The sequence below is a fragment of the Manacus candei genome, unplaced genomic scaffold (genome assembly GCF_025592945.1).
Source record: "Manacus candei isolate 608988 ecotype Guabito, Panama unplaced genomic scaffold, ASM2559294v1 h1tg000013l, whole genome shotgun sequence".
In the NCBI taxonomy this organism is placed as follows: domain Eukaryota; kingdom Metazoa; phylum Chordata; class Aves; order Passeriformes; family Pipridae; genus Manacus; species Manacus candei.
In genome coordinates, this window is record NW_026138061.1 from 6,049,086 (window position 1) to 6,068,845 (window position 19,760).

Here is a 19,760-nt window from a genome sequence, read left to right on the forward strand (position 1 = left end):
TCAAAGAGTGAATCTGGGGCTAAAAAATAATTAACTATTCTTTCCTCTTTCCAAATGACACAAGCTCAACATGCTTTAATTTAATTCTGCAAAACGCTCTTTTTAATTCCATTCCATTGCAACCATCAGGAAAACACACCTTTTTCAGATCAGGGACATTTCCACTGGAATGCAATTTACACTTTGCTTTCTGCCCTCAAAGTTTGGAAGCTGCAGAGCCTTCTGCAGTACCGCAATTCCTCCAACAGAGGCCGCTGCCCTACCGCTGGATCTTCCAGAGACAGGGAAGCTGGAACCGATGAGTCGAACGTATCTTAGAGCCCAACAGCTCAGAACCAGCAACGTCCCTCCAGCCCAAACACTGCGTTTAGCAGCGTGACGTTATCATGGAAACAGTGGCTGATCCTGAAGTCTGTCTTATTTTTAAAGTAAGGTGAGAATGTTTTTAACAGGTATATAAAGATACACCCCCCCCCATTTAATAAGAGCTATGGTAGATTTACATATTGGGTTTTTATTCTTTCAGAGAAAAGCTGCTTAATCAACAAAAGATGACATGCCTATTAAAACTGTGCTACACTACCACATTACTAAGAAAGTTTCATATTTCAAGGATGTCAGCCCATAATTTAACAACCCTCAAGCTCTTGTCTCCAAAAAAAACCCAAACCCAACAATAATTTGTTTACTAAGTCCTTCTCCTGCCAGCTTTTCACCTCAGTGTAAAGAAAAAAAAACAAACCCCAACCAAAAAAACCCAAAACAAACAAAAAACCCCAAAACCCACCAAATCTTCACATTTTAAATAAAGGTTAAAAAAAAAAATCTTTTTAATTTCCAACTTCACTACAGTGTCTAGTTCAACTGATGTGCCACTTTTCAGTTGCTGTTTCACATGTGAAACAGCACTCCTCTTCAAGCCTAGTTTGACTCGAAAAATGTTTTCTTTCAGAGTACCTGAATTCCCATCTACCAGACTGTCACAATTTCAGTAGTGAGCTGAGGCTCCAACAGCCTTGGCAGTGCTGCCATCTAATGCACCAGGACAAGGAGTACAAGCATCTGCATTGCTCTACAACACTCAGGTAAAATGTTTTCTTCTAGACGGGCTCTGAAATTGTTGCACCCCTTCAGTGTCCTGGCTTGTAATCCTACACTAACGATATAATGACAAATTATCTAGTCATAAAGCTGATGGATATTAATAGTCATTGACACATTCCATCTCAAGGGACATTTTCTGGAATGCCACAGTGCTAAACCACAAACCCTGTATGTATGAGCGTGACACTGACTGTCCATCTGTGAACTCAGCTCAGTGACACACCAGCTCTGAAACACCAAGGAGGAAGGGAAGTCCTATGGCCTTCCAAACCACAGAGCTGGAAGGGTGGGTTTCCATATTTCAGGATAGCTTTCTGATCACCTCGTGGAGTTTTCTTTTCCTGAGACACCAGTCAGACAAAGTATGTTTGCAGAATACAGAAGGCTAATGAAGTACATCAAGATGACGACGGAACAACAGAGGATGACTAGCAGGATGATGCTCCTTCCCATCCCATCTGTTTTCAGAAACAGTAACAAACAGACAGGCATCAGGCAGCATAGAAGGATAAAACCACATGGTTTACTGATCTGAAGTTTCATAAGAGATTTCCTGCAAGATCAAGGCTCTACAGCCATCTTTGTTACATTCAGTTACTTCTTCAGATCCCCTCATGAGACATAGCATCAATTTTTACTGAACCTGGATAGTTTTTCCTGTTAGAAAGCAAGTGTTAAAAAAATCCAATCTAAACAAAAAACCCCTGACTACATTGGTCCAGATTCCTCTAGCTGAATAAATATCAGATTTTTTATCTCATTTTCCATCCCTCCCAACATATCTCTTTAAATCTTAAAATCAAACTACTGGTGTCCTATAAGCCTAAGATATAAGATAATTTATTTTCATCTACCTGTTGGATGAAACAACCTGCAATCCATTAAGATCAGTAACAAATATACAGAATATCATGCAGAGTTATGATTTCCTGCACTGTCCATCTGTGAATTCTCCAAGTTAATCTCATCCCATCCCATGAGGAGTTTGCAGCAGTTCTTGGGGAAAACCAGGTATATATGCAGAACAGAAAGCAATTAAAGAATACTGAATACCTTTAATAATCCCATCTGGCTCTGAAAAATACTTGACCTTAAAATACTGACATCCTAGAAGAATCACATGGTCTCCTTGTTCCCATTCTTCCCTGGGCATCTGCTCACATATGAAGGCTCAGGTTTTACTGGATATTAAGCCTTTTTCAAGTTTTAACCTTATTCAGACAGCAACGTCTAGTTAGGTTTGCCCCATTCTTTGAAACTTAAACAAAGCATTCAGTACTCCCCAGTTATTTCTGGAGCTCAGTTACCTTACTAGGTAAGGTGATTTCAACAGATGGTTTCCTACTGAACATGTTGCTTGGGCAGGGCTTCTGCCAGTCCCTCCCAACCTTTCACACTGGTGATTCCCCAATGCTTTATGACGCTGTCAAACATTTGGCAGCTACTTTGTCCCAGCACAGCTGGAGAAGTTGAAAGCATCAGCAGTCTGACACCCAAACTTCTGCTGAAGTGGACACCACACCATCTTAATTTATAAACATTTTCCCTTCAATACCTGAAATACTGTTGATTCACAGTTTCCTCAAAGAAAATAGAAGTTATTTGCCATGTGCTGCAGCCATTTTCTGGACAGCATTCCTCTTCCTGCAGGCAGTACCATTCCCAGCAATGCTCCTTGACTTTTGTTAGCTTTTCTGGATGACTCTCACCTTTCTAAGCAGAAGCAGTTGAAGTAGAGGAGTAAGTGGAGGGTGTGAAAGGATATGCAAAATCAAGTGTACACATGCAGAGGGCAGTAAGATGGTGATCCTGGAGCCTGTACTTGGCTAGATGGCCCATGGTCTGATTCAGTCTAGTGACTTTTACAATGTATCCTTTGCAAATGCACATGATGCTGTAAATTAAAAGTCTGCACTAGTTCCAACCGCAGCCTTAACAACACACTCAAATGACTTTGCAAGTAAAAGCCACTCAATGAAAAAACTACTACTGCTACTGGCACTGGATGTTTTTCCATTAGTTTATTATAGATTTGGAAAATGTTGCTGTATGCTTGCCCAGTTCCTAGATTCATTCCATAACCCAGTGAGTCAAGACAGTAAAGCAAAAAGGACTGTGGGTCTGACACAGCAATATCATAAACTCTCCTAAGAATAACAAAAATGTGATATCTCATCAAAACCAGAAATTCTGCAAAATATTTTAAAACATAAATTATGCACTAAAGTAAGTACGAGTACTTTAGTAATATTTATAGTGTCATATATTCTTAATTCTGAATGGAGAATTCAAATAATTTTGGACACAGCACTGGGAAATGTTTTCTACTCTTGTCAACAGAACTGAAGACAAATTGCATTGAGTTTGCGTGACAAGCTTGTGGTGGTGGGGGTATGACAGGGAGAACTTCTGTGAGCAGCTGCCAGAAGCTCCCCCCATGTCCGACAGAGCTGACGCCGGCTGGCTCCAGGACAGACCCACTGCTGGTCACGGCCGAGCCCATCAGTGACAGTGGCAGCACCTCTGGGATAACGTATTCCAGAAGGAAAAAAAAAGTTATGGCACAGAAGTAATTGTGCCCAGAGAACTGCGAATACGTGGGAGACACCAAGAATACGGGACAGACACCAGGGTCAGCGAGGAAGGAGGGGGAGGAGGTGCTCCAGATAGCAGAGCAGAGATTCCCCTGCAGCCCATGGTGCAGGTCATGGTGAGGCAGCTGTGCCCCTGCAGCCCATGGAGGTCCACAGGGGAGCAAAGATCCATCTGCAGCCCGTGGAGGACCCCACACCAGAGTAGGTGGATACCTGGAGAAGGCTGTTATCCCATGGGAAGCCTGTGCTGGAGCAGGCTCCTCGCAGGGTCTGTGGCCCTGTGGAGAGAGGAGGCCACGGTGGAGAAGGTTTGCTGGCAGGACTTACAACCCCATGGGGGCCCACACTGGAGCAGCCTGTTCCTGAAGGACTGAACCTCATGGAAGGGACCAGTACTGGAGCAGTTTGCGAAGAACTGCAGGCCTTGGGAAGGACTCATGTTGGATAAGTTTGTGGAGGACTGTCTCCCATGGGAGGGACCTCACACTGGAGCAAGGTAAGGACTCCTCTCCCTGAGGAGGAAGAAGACACAGAAACAACATGTGATGAACTGACTGTAACCCCCGTTCCCCATCTCTCTATACTGAGGCACAAAGAAGGAGGTAGAAAATTGCGAATAAAATTAAGCCTGGTAAGGAGGGAGGAGTGGGGGAAACGGTGTTTTAGGATTCGTTTTACTTCTCATTAACATGCTCTGATTTGATTGGTTATAAATTCAACAAATTTCCCTAAGTCAAGGCTGTTTTGCCCATGACTGTAACTGATGAGTGATCTCTCCTTTTGTTCTATTTTCTCTCCCCTGCCCAGTTGAGGAGAGGAATGACAGAGCTGCTTTGGTGGGCACCTGGCATCCAGCCCAGGTCAACACACCACACAAATCAGTTTTGTCAAAGGGCTTTTTGATGATTAATCTAAGACAGAAGAAAAAAAAATCCTACCTCACATTTGGTACCATTACCTTCCCAATTTGAGAGAAGACGGATAGTTATGCTGGCAAAGCACAGTAAAAGTGAAGTATAACACAGACACTCTGTGCAGTAGCTCCAATAACAAGCAGCAGGTTAAAAAACTAAGAGCTAAAACCTTCATGTGAGCATATGCTACCTCTTCAGTCTTACAAGCTGGTTCAGAGTACTGGTTTCTGGCATAAGGCATCTGGTTCAGGAGTAAAGTTACACAGTAGTTTTACTGAAGAGACTTACAAAGAAAAAAACACCAAAACATTCTCTATTCATTCATAACTCTCAAGAAGTTGTATAATCTTCCAAGATATGTTCACAAATGTGGCCAAACCCTGTGCACACCAAAAATACCTCCCTTGAAACAATGGGACTTGACACTGCTATGGTGCAGAGTTTTCAAAATCATTACCAGGCTGTGGTGAGGTGCTGCACAAGCAAAAACCAAACCCTCGCAGCCTGGTTTAGCAACTTTAATCAGAGAAGTATAAATTCAGCTGGAGATCAGGACTTCCTAGTGAACACCACAAAATTTCAAAAGTTATAGAAGGAAATGAGGGGAAATGAGTTCCTGAAGAGAAAATTGTTAATATGCAAACAGTCACATTTTCTGCCCTTTAACATATTACAATTTTGCTTATTTTTCAGGAGTGTTTTCACCAAGGTTAAGTTTCAATTCTTACCTACTGCCAGTGCTGCACTCTGTTCTTGGCCTCCAGTCTGTTTTAAAAGAAAAGAGAGATTATGAAAATTTATTCTTTTGCACCAGGAGTCTTAAATGCAATGTTATTTAACCTTGGAAAAGCAAACACACATCTGGTTCCTGACATACTGTTTTTGTGGATCTACTTCATAATCATAGTTCTGGATCTATACACCACTGTGACTTTGGAAAAATATGTTACAAAAAATAGAATGCAGAGCTGTGTTTTATCTCTAGGCATACAGATAAATAGGGAACACCATTATTTGGCAACAAATGTGTTTTCAGGGAAAAGGGCTGCCACGTTAGATGATCCATAAGCACACATATTCCAGAATAATTTTAAGTACTAAAGAGTCAAAGTTGCAATAAAATACCAGTGGCAAATGGTATTTTAAAGCATTTCACTTTGCTTTAACAAGAAAATCACACAAGACTCTAATTAAACCACACAAATGTGCGCATGAAAAAAATTCAAGTCTTGCATGCTGACCTCCAGAAAAGGCATTTTCAAGTGACCACTGAAAACCATTTGCTTAACAAAGAAAACTAGTGTTCTTGGACAGCCTCAGCGTGCTGTACATTTCATTAGCCACTGTCTTAAGGCTGAAATAATGACGTTAATAGTACAGATTAAAGGAGAAGATATGGAGTATTACAGTATCTCATAAAGCTCCACGGGAAAAAAATAGTGCAGCATTATCAAGGGAAGGCTCTGAAGACCTACAGCACCACAGGTAGGAAGTAGAGTGGAGAATGTAGTGAGACCAACTCTTCACAGCCCAGAGAAGTGATCACAAGCAAAAAGGTGACTGTCAGACACTGTTAGAACCGCAGAAATTTAACTCTCCATTCTTTCCAGTGCATGCATCCCTCTCAGAGCAGCTTTCCCTTTGAGCAGGGTTCTTTAAGTTTGAGTAGCATCTGCTTTTGCCTTTGCCAGTTGACTCAGCTTCCCCTCACTGTCTCAGCAGTAACTACCCAGGACTTCAGGACAAAAAGATGGGTAACAGCACTGTCTCTGTAAGAGCTGCCGCAATTCCCTAAAACTCACCCACTCAGGCATATTTTAAATATGGTTGGGTTTTTTCCTTTCTCATGACATCAAATTGGTCAATTTGTGCTTTGAGATAAAGTAATTAAAAAAAAAAAAGCAAACACAGGATGAAAAGCAGTGATCCCCTGAAGGTAAGGACTGAACATGACTGACATCACAAAAAGAGAAACCGAAACCAAAGTTAGACCCATCGCTACAGCAAAAAGCTAATTTCCTGAAAAAGAGTGCAAGAAAAATAATATAGGACAAAGTGTTTAAGAACACTAAAAAAATTCTACCTGAAAATAATATTTTTGAGGTAGTCAAGAGCTCTGGTTAAGATTATTTTGAGTGAAAGTCCAACTTAATTCACTGAGCTATAAACAACAATGACAAGTCTAAATTCATTAGAATGAGTGGACAACAGAAATAAATATTAAAATGAGAAAAAAAATCCCACTACAGCAGCAAAACTAGGGACTTTTAAAAAGTGTGTCCTAACACTACTAGTTCATAACTAAATAAATATATACACATTTCTAATTGGTAAAATTACTACAAAAGAGACAAGCAATGCTTAGCTCTTCCCATCTTTCTGGACACAATACTGGACAGGGACACAGGCACTTACCACCTGCAAGAACAGTGTGCTGATGCTCAGGTGGCTTGTCCTGAAGGCTTCAATGAATGACTAAAAGTTAATTATTAACAAAGTCTTACAGGACTCTTGTGGTAATGAAGGTACGAGGAGAGAAGAAACCAAGTAGAACCATTAGGCAAAAAGGAAGCAGACAGGAAAGCTGAGAATTATAGGTCAGTTGGACTATCATCAATAACAGGCAGAGAGATGTTAGCACAGGAATCCATTAACTGGATTCCTATCTTTTAGTACTCATGAGCATCATGCAAAACAGATCAGACTAAGCACAGCTGATGCTTGGCTTGATTGGCTTGGTTTATACTGGCACTCTGATAGGTATTTGATTTCTTTTTTTTGCACAGTGTGACTTCACATCACATGGTATTTTAAATTTAGAGCTTAGCACTAAGCAATATAATAAAGCACTTTTATAAATGGATAAGAAATTGACTTGCAGATCTCTAGCAGTCAGTAGGGAATGCCAGTAAAGATGCATTAAAACGGCCAGATGTGAAATTAATGGTGTGATGGATTCTTTACACAATTAATTTTTGCACTTTGGATGCACCTTAATTCAGACGCAGGAATATCTAAATCAACAACTGTCTATTGTCAGATTCAAAGTGCACAACTTGGGTTCTCCCTCTGAGCTTCCTTCTGACTGATTCTCAAGGTTTGGATCTGCAGATTAATACAGAAGTACTGCCAACAGGCACAAGATGAGACATGTACACTATATAAACTAATAGGTAGTGAAAATTGAGTAATACAGACCCAGCATTTTTCAACTGCTTGCAATTCTGAGGCGGTCAAGCATTTAATGTTACATTACAGAGAAGAGCAGCTCTGGGCAGGAAAATTACCTTTATTCAATGGGTTAATAGCTCATGGATTTTGTTTAGGATTTTGTTTTTCGAGTTCCCCCCTCCTCCTTTTTTAACTACCTGATAGAGTCAAACAGAAGAAAGATAATACATCCCATCCTAGGGATCTCATTTACACACACCCGCACTCCCCTTGACTTGCAGCCCAACTTCACCACAGCAGAAACAGGCCATAGTACATGCCAATATCTCAGGCCAATTACAATAGATATTCAAGGAATTGCCACAGCAGTTGGAGAACAAAAATGGGAAAATGTCTCTGGCCATCAGAGAGGGCCAGTGAATCATCTGAACTGCAGTTATTTGTTTTCAGAACAAACCCAAGCATCATTCAGTTTGCCAGAGGAAAAGCCCGAAGTTGACACAACTCAAATGGTACCCAAATATAAAAGATGCATTAAGCAAACTTGAAACCATCGTGGATAATGAAATTTGGGAATTAAAAAAAAACCAAAAAAACCTGGCTAACCACTGAATAAGCCCTGTGTTTTGGGCATCCACCTCACATTGAAGTGATGCTGTTTAACTCAGCAGCATACGAAAACAGATTTCAGATGAGAACAGCTAATCATTAACTTCCAGTATGAAACCAATATCTTCTTCCCAATCCTGACTGAACTAATTAAGATGCTTCTACACTCAAGCACAGACTTGTCAGTGATTGTCAGTCAAGATTTGCTACATTAATAGTGATTTTTCAGGCTTTCTAACACTCAGGTTCTTCTGTCTATTAAGAATTAAAAACACTGAGCAGTAAGAAATAATTGAAAACAACTTTGTACTAAGAATCTAAATAACTTTCTGTGTACTTAATGGGTACCTCAGCTCATCAGGGAACTCTAGAAATAATTACTTCCTAAAGCTGACTTATTAGTGAAAGTTTGCACAGGATTCACGTACTCCATGCGAAATACTGGGCACCCAGGCTAAAGTAATCTTCAAAATATAACCCACTGCTACTTTTCACAGAGCAAATGTTTAAATAGCTTGTTTGGAGTTCAAGCTTGCACTAGAATTCCCCTTGGTAAGCATTACCAACTTGAAATCCATGTGAACCAGAGATGGACGATGGAACAGATGTTCTCAGTCCATGGATACTGCTGAACAGAACAGGACCCAGCTCAAAGACTACCCTGGTCTGGCAATTTTTAGATGCTCCTGCTCTCTTACTTCAGTTACAGTCTCTAATTCAGTGTGAGGAAACCACTCAAAAAAACCCTAATACCCTTAGAAGCACAAATTAAAACATAAAACCCAAGCCCAGTCCAAAACAGAACCGCAAGTCAAATACATCCTATATCTTGTTGGTAATAAAAAGAGAAAGCTAAGAAATATTTAGTAATAAAACTTGATTTTTACTTCAGTAATAATAACAGATGGCAAAGCTATAAAAGCAATAAATCATAGCAAAGATCATGTTTCAAAGGAAGTTTCAGGGCATCTGCAGATGAGCCCACGGTTCAATGCTAAATGGATGCAAACTCCGATGTTAACATTAGTGATTCTAAACAAAGATTCTTCTGTATCTGTATGGCAATCATAGATTAGATTAAGATAAACAAAGGTAGTCTATCACTACTGCAAAGTGACCTCAGTTCTTTATAAAGAGCAAAACTACTGGTTGGCTGCTTTTAAAACCACTTTTAAAACCACTTTTTTTGGCTTCTGGTTGTAAAGCCTCAGCTCAAATCCAGCCATTTTCATTTGTCCTTCTGAAGCTAAGTTGTATATTCAAACTTCATGAGTTATAGTAAGTCTTTCCCTATCCTATATAATTTCTCAGTGCTGTCACAGTACCTCATTAATTGCTATACTCAAACTCATGTTTTAAATTTAAAATTTAATGATAGAAATGGTCTGTGAATGTATCAAAGCACCTACTGTTCCATCGTAATTTTCATACTTATTTCATTTTTCATAATTTATTTTACAACATACATTCTCTCTAAACTGCTAGCATTGCATAGCAGCTTTGTTTTATGTGATCTTAATTACAAGATTTTTTTTCAATCCCTTTTGCAGTTAATGTATTGGCTTATATTGCTGTGGACTTGGCAGTGCTGGGTTAATGCCTGGACTTGAAGATCTTCCAGATCCGCTCCAACCTAAATGATTCCTTGAAAGCTTTCTTGTAGATCTTAACCTGTGCTAGACACCTGCCAAAAGCACACATTACGCTGTCTGTCCTTTATGCACAGATTAAAATCCATTTATGCCAATATAAATCATATTCTACACAGCACTGTTCCAGTTTCTCTAAAGTTTTATCTGGAGATTTGGCTACAAGAGGAACATGGCAAAGAACAGTCAGGTTTGCTCTGAAAAAAGTATTTCAAATAAGTTTAGACACTGGATTATAGGCTAACAAGAAGGGGACAAGGTTATATACATATACCCCTTTTACCAATTAAAAAACAAAAAGGGAAAACTAAAAAGATACTTGAGAAGCTCCTATGGCATAAGAGGATATCCATACATACACAAGATTAGTATTCAGCATGAAAATTTATATTTCATCCACTTACAGAAATGTTTTCCATAACAAACCATTACTTTCGCTTAGTGAAAACAGTAAAATAAACTATCATAATCCTCATCTTTGCATCTCAAAGCCCTGCATAACAAGAAAAGGAGTTGCAAGTTGAACACCAAGTACAAGAGATTTTTTAACCAAATCAAAATGTTAATTTAAATATGTCCAAATAAACTTTTTCACTTCTCAAAGCAAGTTGAGAATATTAAATGTTATATTAAATATTAAATGGGTAATCAGAAGACAAATAAGGAATTTTAGTCAAAGATGGGACTCCTCGGACTGTTTAATTAAGAGTTGGGGGGTTTTTGTTTGTGATGTTTGCTTTTTTTGATAATGGAGTAGGGGGTAGAACGGTGGTATTTTAGTCCAAGCTACACAACTTCTGGTTTTACTGCAAGTACAAAAATACTAAAAAAGCCTGCAAGAATTATTAAAGCAAATCCTGTGTCTAATAGTTCATTATTCAAACAACTGAACTTGCTATTTTTGGTAGCATATTATCTCCCATATTTCTTTTGAACCTTCATAAATCCAAATCCTGAATTTAGTACCAGGTATATAACACAAGCAGAATTTTTAAGAACTCTCTAGAATTTAGGCTTTCAATTCTCAAAAAAAGTACTGCAGTATCCCTAAACTAGGAAGAGATATGGGATATCTTTACATCTTTAAATGATATCGCCATTTGCTCCCCATTGCATGTTTAAGTTTTCCATGACTACCTGGCATTTTCCACAGTCCATACTTCTTTTTGTTATGATGCTGTTAACACCCAGCTGGGAAGTGTTCCTGAATACCAACTAAGTGATTCATCAGCTTCCTTATTTAAGCTATAAAAATGATATAATTTATTAGGAATATGGCAGTTTAACACAGAGTTCTGACTCAGCATCAGCATAACAGAAACGAAACTATGCCCTGTCCCAGGAAGTTTGCAGCAATAATCATCCACTTGTGCAACAAATACAGTAAGACAAGGAAAGGTCAGCAGAGCTTTCCCATTCAACATTATTAGTGGTGTATTAGCAGCTCTGAGCAACCCCAAGACCCACAGTCCTATTCACCAGCACTTGAACAGAGGAGTCCTTATTTCTTATAATCTAGATTTTCTACACTCAGGGTAAATCACTCTTCTCAGGACTATACTAGGTCATATGAACAGCTACACTTTTATCATGAAAGGAAACCAAACAAAGAAGAGTAACAGTAATGTACCAGCTAAAGATCTTTTCCCTGGTTTTAGCAAGTTCTAACCATCAGCTGTTCCTCAACAGTATGAAAAATTGAGAGCTGAACCCCTAGTTTCCACTCTTGATAGGTAAAACTCTAAGATGAACTTAGACTTAAGCTGATTATGCTATAGCTATGGAAGCATCCCAGGCAGCATCTCTGCTGTTCAGAGACAATGGATTTGTATATTCCAGATTTCAAGGAACACAAATCAGATTTTTAAAAGCCCAAAAAGCCCTTCCTGCGGAAACCAGCAGCACTAAGTTTTGCCACATGCTCCTCTCAGACTCAGGGCTGAGCAGGTTCTAAGAGATACCCAAGCAGTTCACTTTAAGTCCTTCCCCCAGGGTCCCTAGTGCTGCCCCACTAAGCAAGGCTCAGCAGAGGCAGCTTCTCCGAGGTGTAACTCATCCACAAGCCAGGAAACACCACTTTCTAAACACAGAGGAACTGTCACATAGCACCTTGGAAGCACCTCCAGCTTGCCCAGCTAGAGGGAGGCAAACTGCATCAGAGGAACTTCCAATGGTTCACTAGGAAAAGTTTCTTCACTGAAGTGGTGGTTGGTCACTGGAACAGGCTCCCCAGGGAAATGGTCATGGCACCAAGCCTGTCAGAGTTCAAGGAACATCTGGACAGTGCTATTAGTTATACAGTTTAGTGGCAGTGCTGCCAGGAGCAGGGAGCTGGACCTGATGATCCCTGGGGGTCCTTCCAACTTGAGATATTCTATGATTCTAAATAATAAAGCTGCAGTTATGTGATCAAGCAATAAGCTGAATACTAAGCAGATCTGAAGGACTGCATGTTTACAGTTCAAGTCCCTACAGAGTTAAACCAACAACCTTTCCACCACAAAACCTAGAATTATCATTTAACTATCATTTAAGAATCTTTCTCTAAGTCAGGAAGTGAAATAAGTAATATCTGACATTAACGTAATAGCACAGACCACATAACACTTAATACGAAAGTCCAGTCACCTGTCTCAACAAGCTTTTCAGGTCAAATGTCTTTCTGATGAGAAAAGTTTACATATTTTGCTGGTCTGTTTAAAAGTGACTTTTCAAAAAGTCAAAACAATCCTTAAATTAATGCCTTTGATTTGAAGACTCATCAGACAAACAGAATTAAACAGTTCACGTTGTCCTGAGCTACTATTTACAGGTAGAGAAAAATAGCAGCTTTACCTTCATAAACAAATCCACATGGCTGAAGTCTCAAGAAGAATACAGTTTACTAAATGAGACTTTAAACCAAATTCAAAGCTCACTTCTTTTTAAACTTACTCTACTAACTGTTGCAGTAGGAGTACTACATGTAAAAAAAGGATATTTTGGAAGAGGTCTACACTGAAATCTGCCTGGTTATAGTAAAAAAACCCTGTCATTGATTGTTTGCAGATTAACACAATCTTTATTCAAGGTTTTAAGTAATTGTACATCTACCGTGGGAGAAAAGACACCACATTAAGTTGCCTCAGCACAGGCAGATTATTTACACTGATAATACACACTATTAGACTTAAAAAACCACAGAATTGCATAAAAGCTTTTAGCCCCTCAATCTATTCCTGTGCTATTGCAGTGAGCCATATAAAACAAGCTCCAAGATAAAATAAAGCGAATAAGTAGAAGACACCTCAGTTCAGCCTAAAAGAACCTCTTCCTTACCTTAGATACTGGCACTAATACAAAATAAATGCATGCTGGTAGAATATCAGTAACATGATCAGAATTTCTACCACAATGTTTTGAGTGTCAAAGACACAAGAAGTACTTGAACTCCATGTACTAAGAACCATTTCCACAAACCCACTTTCACATGGGTGACAAATCAATTCAAGAGGCTCTGCTCAATTTACAGGCAAGCCAACAACAATATATTTAGAGCAACGCCACCAAAGGAGATTGTTTTTAACTACTGGCACAAATGGGAAGTAAAAGTGGTTTCAGTTGTCAGAAAGACATCAATTTTTCTTCATGTATTTACAGTCTATAACCTCATTGTTGTGGATTACTATTTGTCTCAGTTTGAAGAGACTGGAATGTTTGCTAAAGAGGATGAGTTATGAGACAAACAAAACTTCTCTCTCTCAGCAATTCTAAATTCAAAATTAAGAGGCTTTAATCGAGGAAGTGTGGATTGGAAAAAAACAGAAGAAATAACAACCCTTTATTAAAAGGGTTATGTTAGCAAGAACAGTAACGGAACACACAAAAAAACTTAGACAGTAGTCCTGTACTCAAAACGTCCCCTTCAAACAAAAGAAGAAGCCTGAATACTTCTCTGTCCTTAGCGCAGTTCTAATCACAGTTGGCGGGGGGCGCTGTTGGGTCACTGGCTGTTCAGAGCCTGCAGTTCTCGTGGTGACCTGCAGGGGCACTGTTGGGCTCTGGTGGTCACCACACAGGGATGGGGGTCCTGGGGGGTGGTCTCGGGTCACGGGAGAAGCCGAAAAGAAAATGGGGACCCTTCCCCCAATGGAAGAAGGGGGAAAGGAAAGCAGTCCACCCCCACAGAACTCACTGTTGTCCTCAGATGATGGTGTCTCAAGGCTCCTCCTTTTTCTCCCAGTGAGCACAAAAACTCTCCGATGAAAACACAGCACGTCTGACCTGGAGACAAAGACAGCTACCCCGTCTCTGTCCCAGAGATCATCATCATCATCACGGCCAGTCTTGGCAAATGAAGATTTGGGAAAGGTCTCTGCCCATGTTTGCTACAAGCGCGCTGGTGATACAGGGCTTTGCAAATGCGGGTAAGGCCTTTGAGCCTGTGCAATGGATTTTTTAGGTGAGACACAGCGTGCACTGAACTGAGCCCACCCTTTAATCCTAAGGTTCATCTGCCGGGGTCGAGCGAGCTTGGACGGTGGCAGTGAGGTCCTCAGGACGTAGGTTTGTTTAGAGTGACCTTCTCTTAGATGGATGGCCTTACAGGGCTGAAGGAGCTCCATCTGCCCGGGTTTAGAGTTGCCCTTTTCTGTGTGTTCCGGGGCTCCCCTCTCATCTCCCACGATGGCACTGTCCGCACAGGTGAAGCTCCCACTCTCTCGCTCCTTTCCGTGCCCGGGGCCGGGTCCATCCCAGAGAGAGAACCCAGCAAACTGACTTCTCCCTTCTGAGGAGAGCCAGCAACCCCCCCAAAACTCCTCCCCTCTCCCCCCAGCCTCAGATGGGCCATCCATTAGGAATGCAGTTCGGCCAGCTAGGTTCTTCTGTAAAGCTAATTGCCCCCCCTTTCCATTCAAACTCCATCTTTCCTACAGTGGGGGAAGGGGGAAGAAAAATTCCTCCCCTCAGATTTCTAACCTATAACATTCTTTTACCCCCATGTTCCCATATTACTCTGCTGTTGGTATCTGGTAGACTCTGCACTGAAAGCTTTTCAAACTGCTCAGAAGCATTTGTAACTTTGCCACTTTCTATGTTGGTTCCATATGTTTCCCAGAAAAAAAAAAAGTCCTTCTGAAAGCACCCATTAAAAGCTGCACATTTATAACACCTATTTCCTTGTTTAACATTTAGCACTGAGCAAAACAAAACAGAACCTTGCTTTATATTTTTTGCAGCACATTTGACTTTACATAAACTTCCCAACAGTCAAAGCCATACAGAAGACTGTAAACACATGCAATAAGGCCTCACTCAATACAGCATCTATTCTGAATGAGATCCTTCACTTCTAACCTTTTTCAGGCACACAGTTAAGGGTACAAAAAGCTTTTCTGCTCTTTTTAAATTTAACACATATGAAGGGCTTTGCACTAAAAGACTCACATTGTTACTGAAGAGATTTTAAAGATTCTTCCCAAGACGAAACAAAACATTTAAAGATGTGTCAGCCAGACAAACGCTACTTTTATGAGAGCTGCACAAGCCACAACAAAGAGTTCTCAAAATTAATAAAGTGACAGGTATGCATTTGCTTCCACTTTGCAAACATAATACTGAAGGTGTTTTCATATTTACTAAAATTAGCATAAATGCAAAACCTGTTAATCCACCAACAGTGCAATATTAGTCCTTGAACAAAGACTCCACAACGTTAATCAGTTTGCTCAAAACATCTCCCTATCATCATTTTAGGGGAACAATTCTAAGTTGTGTGGAAAGATTTTTAAATCTTCAAGGATGCAGAAAAGTTCAGGCTGCATATAAGAGATAAAGCTATAAAATGAGAGTGAATAATTATCAGAGATTATACGTCAAAGCAGGAGACAATTATCAAGATCTTTTCTGAATGACTGATACTCTGGAAAATAATCCCATACAAGTAAGTTAGCATAATGAAAAAGAACAGCTAATACATGAAAAATAGGGCAAACACTAAAATTTTATATGTTCTTCAGTGTCTGTGATAATGGACAGTTGAAACATCCTAACCAGAAGAAATACCACCCAGATAAGATGGGCATGCATGTCTCACACGCACTTGGGATAGTCTGCACCACTTCAAGGACCAGACACACTCTGCCCCAAGGGATGCAGCATCTGTGTGTCACATTCTCTTTTCAGCACGTTCCCAGAGTTGGGGGTCTGAGCTGAGACCTGCGTCAGGTCTAAAATGCAGTAGAGCTCAGCAGGCTCTCAACTCCAGTCTTCCCAGATCAAAGTTAATGCTGGAGACAGTGAAATCAAGTTTGTGCAGCACAAACTAAGCTGAATTAAGACAAATACTTTACCACAGTTGCAGACAAAGAACAACTTTATAGAACTAGCCAGTTCAGTCAGCATGGCCATCCTGTTAAACTTCTCTCTCTGAGAGAAATGGGGAGATGATGAGGTGGGAAGGAAGCCAAAGCAGGGAAAAGGACAGAAGGTCCTTTGCTTCTAGGCTAAAGGGCTTTTCAGTCTTCTGTATGGGGCAAGCTATGAACCCAAACTTAGTGACAGACAAACATTACTTATTCACATCATATACCATCAAAATAATCTAAAGTAATAACCTAAAAATTACTATCAGATAATTATAACGTGGTTCAAAACTTATGTTGGCTATGCAGTGTTTTGGTACCTCAAATGGTGACACACTACACACCACAGGTTTTTTCTCCTGTAAGTTTAAGGACATGCACTTTCAAACTAAGTACTTGGAAAGGAATATCATATGCATTTTAGCTTCAGGAGCTGCAACTTTACATGGTCAACAAAGCTGTTGAAATTACCACTCACAAAGAGCTGTACTATGCAAGTCATCTTTATATAAAAAAAAAAGACTAAGAAGTCAGGCATTGTTTTTACTACGTCACTTCTAACATGTACATTATTGACCACTATAAGCCTTCAAAACTTTCCTATCATTAATCTAGGTTTGGCAGAGTAACAGAACACAGTAGTTTAATATTCTCTGCAACAGCCACACAACACTTCATGAAGTTATCCTCAATTGCTTACAAAATTTAGGCAAATTAACTCGTAAGTGAAGATTAATAAAGCATCTGTAAATGCATAAGTGATAAAAGTTCAATGTTTTCTTACTGGCTAGGATACTGCTTCTTTCCATGTTCATCCTTGAACCCAGCTGCATCACCCCATTCTGGGCTGAGAACCCTCTTGACACAAGTTTACTAAGCCCTGGAGCTCAAGTGGTAGAAATAAACAGAAAGGTAGGATTCAAGTTTCATAGAAGGTAGATAGTAAGGTATAATTACAGAGGAAAACTGCTACTTCATGCATAACATTAATTATTTGAAAAGTGAGTTGTAAATCTGGTACCCACTATCAACACCAAGACATACTCAAATGTCCTAAATCCTCATGTTTTCTTGTGATTGCTTGTAATAGCATAGCTCAACAAATTAGCTTATGGGCTGGCAAACTGCTGTTAAGTGGTCATAGCTCTTCACTGATGATCCTTTTACCACTCTGAACCTACAGGCAGCCTGCACACGACTTTAAATGCCTGGAAATTACGAGACATCCTTAGTTTTATTATATTATTTTCAGTGAAAATTATGCTTCACCAAACAGCCATTGAACAATTACAAGCACATTAATGGCATCTTCCAAAGCATCTGAACTTCTGCTAAAGCTTCCTTTCTTCTCTCTCCAGACTCTGAAGCATCAGATTTGAAGTTTCACTGTTTGCACTACCACACTTCAAATAATATTTATATAGGACAGGGTACAGATGCATTGTATTTCTCTCAGCTAAAAAGGCAAATAGACAATGTTTAATGTGCCAATACAGGAAAAAAACCCAGTCTTTCTTCTCCTACCGAGAGAACAGGAATCTAACCAATTTGTATTCCAGTTTAAATACCCACATGTTATCCACTGCTACTGAGTCTTTTGTTTGGTAAGCTACAGACAGTTAGAAAAAAAAAATATTGCATGAGCTACTTTTTGCTTTCAAAAGATTCAAAATATATACAATAATACTTTGTACTTCTTGGCCTAAAATATTATGGAAAACTAAGAAACATTCTACAAGAAAAGAAACCTAAGGAAATGTTTACCAGCTGGTAGTCTCTTCTTGCAGTCTTAACAGAGACTTCTTCAGATAATCAATGCAGTAGCTCGTCTTCAGATCTGAAAAAACAGAAGAATCCCATTAAACACAAATAATATATAGCATTTCCATCACATAAGCCAGTGCCAGGGGTAAATCAAAGTTGGTCCTGCAGTGCCAAGGAACCTACATAATTCCTCAGGAATGCAAATAAAACACATCAATTTCAAAAACACTTGTTATTTTATGGAAGTGACATTACAAGTGAATGGAGAGGCATCCTTACAAACCCTCAGTCAGTAAGGCCATTAGCCAGCCATGATCACAAGCATCAGAAATAGAGCATTGCATCTCAGCATTACCGAGTCAAGTTACATATAGTTACAGCACAAAAAATAGAGCATTACATCTCTGCATTACGGAGCCAAGTTACACATAATTGCAGCAGAAAAAAAGTAGGTCTCTGTTCAAGCTTTATTTACAGTGTTATATATATACATATTGCACACAGGGAAAAAATGCTTCATTGCTACAGTTTTCATCAGTTAAAGAAAAATGCAGCCAGTGAAAGTTTTTACCTTTCTGAACTTTCTGTATGTTAACCAGGATTTCCTGCTTCAAAACTAATCTTCTAGTTTAGAAAAAAAAACATTATTTGTATGGTCAGACAAAACAGCATTTCCTATGGAAATGCAGCACAGATTCCACTGCAAGCATTCGAAGGGTGTTTAAGTTAATTTGGAGCAGATTTCTACAGCAGTTTACCTTTTTTAGTACAGTAACTGGATGATGAACTGGTCAAAACTGGCACCTTTCTATTGTGGTGAAAGGTTCATAAACCTTATCCCTTTGAGGTTTTGTAGGCTGCTTCTGTTTGAGGGATTTCAGCTAATTTAAATACTGGAGCGTTGCCACTTAACCTGTCTCCAGTAAAACCACTGCTGCTCCTACTTCGGGTGTTCCTGGTACCAGAATCCACCCTTCTAATATGTCACATCTCAAGGTTTCTTTCAAAAAGTGATCTTCTCATTTTGCACTCCAATTCTCTTTCTGCTTCTACAGCAAAGCAGGCAGATTCTGCAATGCATCTGTTTTTAGCACAAACTTGTTTTAGAAATATAAAATCCCTGTCTTGTCATTTCAAATCCAGTTGAAGAGGTATGAAAAATTCAGTGTTAATTTGTATTTAATCAGCTATCAGCAGTTCTTCTTTCATCAGGTAATCCTGATTAACAAGGATTTGACAAAAACTACGTTGCTTTGCAGTGAATTTTCCAGTCACAAAGGCCATAACATCACTGATTTGTCCCAGCTCGGGAAGCACGGAGGGAAGGGGAAGAGCTATGAAGTATCAAGGTTGGGGAATGATTTTAGTCACAGTGAAAACTACCATCAAAAGATACCACCCATTGCCTCCTGCCCTCTCCACAAAGGAAAAACTTGCAACCTGAAAAGCACAGCTCAGAAGAACAAGTACTCTGAGATACTATGCAAAATTTAATTGACAAATAAAATCAAGGGATCCTATTCACAGCTACACTGAAGCAAACAGTTGCAACAGACAGTTGAAAAGCAAAAAAAAAAAAAAAAAAAGAGAGAAAAATGTTAAAAAACAATA

The 19,760-nt window shown here is 39.6% G+C and overlaps 1 protein-coding gene across 5 annotated transcripts in view; it reads right to left on the minus strand.

The window, feature by feature from the left end:
* CYRIB (CYFIP related Rac1 interactor B) overlaps positions 1 to 19,760 on the minus strand; it is a 97,732-nt gene that overhangs the window by 25,622 nt on the left and 52,350 nt on the right. For all 5 annotated transcript variants that reach the window (XM_051778537.1, XM_051778536.1, XM_051778535.1 and 2 more), the window contains 2 exons: positions 18,150 to 18,222; positions 5,341 to 5,377 (listed from right to left, as the gene is read on the minus strand). The gene's annotated coding sequence lies outside the window, so the exon portion shown is untranslated. The remainder of the gene's footprint in view (positions 1 to 5,340; positions 5,378 to 18,149; positions 18,223 to 19,760) is intronic.